This window comes from Arachis duranensis, chromosome 1 (assembly GCF_000817695.3).
Source record: "Arachis duranensis cultivar V14167 chromosome 1, aradu.V14167.gnm2.J7QH, whole genome shotgun sequence".
NCBI classification, from domain to species: Eukaryota; Viridiplantae; Streptophyta; class Magnoliopsida; order Fabales; family Fabaceae; genus Arachis; species Arachis duranensis.
The window spans coordinates 16,671,636-16,674,384 of record NC_029772.3 but is presented as its reverse complement, the minus strand read 5'-3'; the positions used below and the strand labels follow the sequence as shown (position 1 = coordinate 16,674,384).

General features: G+C 34.7%; 1 pseudogene; it reads right to left on the bottom strand.

Annotated features, from left to right (window-relative positions):
* Positions 1-257: 257 nt before the first annotated feature.
* Positions 258-2,441, bottom strand: LOC110274870 (uncharacterized; annotated as a pseudogene).
* Between the last annotated feature and the right edge of the window lie 308 nt (positions 2,442-2,749).

The following is a 2,749-nucleotide window of genomic DNA, read 5'->3' as shown; positions in this document are numbered from 1 at the left end:
TACAAAATAGAAAATTCATATTAAAATATTTAATTAAATAGTTGATATATCAATTAATTTGCTAATTTCACTAACTCAACATTTATATAATATATAATCATATAGATAATTAGAATATCTTACATGTCATTAAGATTCTTTTACAATAAAATAAGTTCTACAAATTTAACTAAACACAATTTTTTCCTAACATAAAATTGTATCATATCAAATTTATAATTATTGACTCTTCTAACATATTTCAGTCAATATAAAATCTAGCATGTTGGCATCAATTTTGTGCACCTGCAAATATAAACAATGAAAACCAAAATTAAAAAATAACACATAATACTATCTTCATCCGAGTAAAAATTAAGTTATATGAGGATAAAAGCATTGTGATTTGGAGTTTTGCAACTTATTATTGATTGCTTGGAGTGCAACTACTTACAAGCATCTTTTCTAACACATCGCTGCAGAGCAAGCTAGTAATCCAACATGTGAGATTTGTTTCTTGAGAAGAAATAAGTTACTGATGAGAATAAACCTGAAATAAGATTGATTACCAAACAAAAGAAAAACAAAAAACAAAACAAAAGGTTATTGACAATATCAAATATTCTTTGATCATTAACTGAATATGTTACCAGAAATTACAAGTGTCACAACAGAATACTAATACACATACATTGGAGAACTTATAAACAGGCCTTCTTTAAGCATAAGTTGCTTTGCAGTTTCTATAGCTTCTTCACTTAATATCTACCAATTTAAACATATCTCAAGAGTTAACAAAACATAAAATTAGTTTGACTTCATGAATCACAACATTTTATCAACTCTTGAATAAAGCTTACTGAATGATTTCATCGAGAAGATTGACTTCTAATACACTGGGGACAAAGCCTGCACCAATTCCCTGAATCTTGTATGGACCTACACATTAATAATGACAAATTGCAAATCACTGGGTACTACAAATGAAGTTGTGGGCCTTAACCCTGAGGACTTCTAATAAATAAATAACCTTCTTTTAAAAAAAAATACAAGAAAGTCATTGTCACACAGAAGAGGTTGTAACTCACCAGATTTTCCTCCTAAGAGCACTGAACTTTCAGCTGGTTCCACACTAATCAACTACAAAAAGTCAAAAGAAAAATGATAACATAAGAAAATAACACTATGATTATAGCAGAAATTATCTTCTGCAAATGTATCTAAAGAACAGCTAACTTTTAAGTTAGAATTCTGCTCTTTCAGATATTTCTCTGCACCAGTGATGGTACCACCACTACCTATCCTGCATAAAGCATGTCGACTTTTCCTTCCGAACCTTTCCATATCTCTGGGCCAGTGGTTTGATAATGTATCTGCCACAACAACAAAATTGATCACCCAAAGTTGGCAAGAATCAGTTGTACTAAAATGTACTAAAAACAAAACATTGATGAATTCATATATCGACTCTAGTAAAGAATCTCATCTATCTATCGTAACCGAATCAACAAATTTTCTAAAACAAAAGCTTTCTCCAGCAATTGCAATAAATTTTTAAAAATTAGTATTCTAAAACATTTAAGAAAAAACTAGTATATCAATCAATCACCTGTATAGCTTTCTCCAGCAATGTAGAACTCTCTATGCTTATACTAAAAGAAATCTTTCAGACCACTTAACAAGAAATGTATATGCATCTCCAGCTGCAAATTCAGAGACCCCAAGATCCCAAATACAAGCACACAACCAACTCAAGATCGTAATGAACAAAGCAAAATCGACATGATAAACAGATGTGACAACTTCATTACCTGTTCTCTGATCACCAAATGTGTACAGATCTGTCGTCTTATTCGAGTACGAAAACCCGACACCAGCAGGAGAATCAAGGAATAATATGTTTGCCACTACAATAACAACACCAGCAAGCAATCGAAAGCATGTAAAGAACAAGAAAAAATAACACAGTTGGTGATGCAAACCCTAATCACATTTCACATTTCACATTTCTTCAAAGGGGACGGAATCGCAAACCCTAATAATCAGAACGAAAACTAGAAGCAAGAACAGAACAAAAACTAAAAGCAAAACAGAACAAAAATCAAGAGCAAGAATTCTTGCCTCGGTTCATCTTCACAGTGGTGGCGAGCTCCCACGGCGGCGGCGAGGAGAACACCCACCAACGTGTCCTTTGACTCCCCCCTCTCTCTTGGCCAATCGCAGATCTTCCCTTCTCTCTCCCCTCTGCGTGCGACGGCAATGGCTACGACGATGGTGACGAGCCCTAGCGAGCGACGGCAGCAATGAAGCTCAACGGCGACAGCTCTAAGCGACGACGATGGAGATGGCTTCGTGCAGCTCCAATGGTGACGACAGCTTTGGGCAGCAACCCCGTTCGCGAGCTCTCCCTCTCACCCACACGACGGCAACGGCGGCGACAGTGGCACCCTTCCCGGCGCCATCCCTTCCCTCTCTTCTCCTTCCTCTTCTTCTCTGATTCCCCCCTTTTTCCTTCTGTCTTCTCCCTGTTTCCCGTTTCCTTTCTTTCCCCTCTCTGAACATAGGTTTAGGGATTTAGGGTAATAGATTTAGGAATTTAGTAAAATTAAGATTTTATTTGGTAATTCTAGAGTTAAGGTAAAATATATGCAAGTAATATAATAATTATATAAAATATTTGAAGTAGAATGATAATTTAGAGTTTAAATATAATACTGTAAAAATTAATTTTAAAACATATAATTTTATTAATTTATTAATGAGTTTAAAT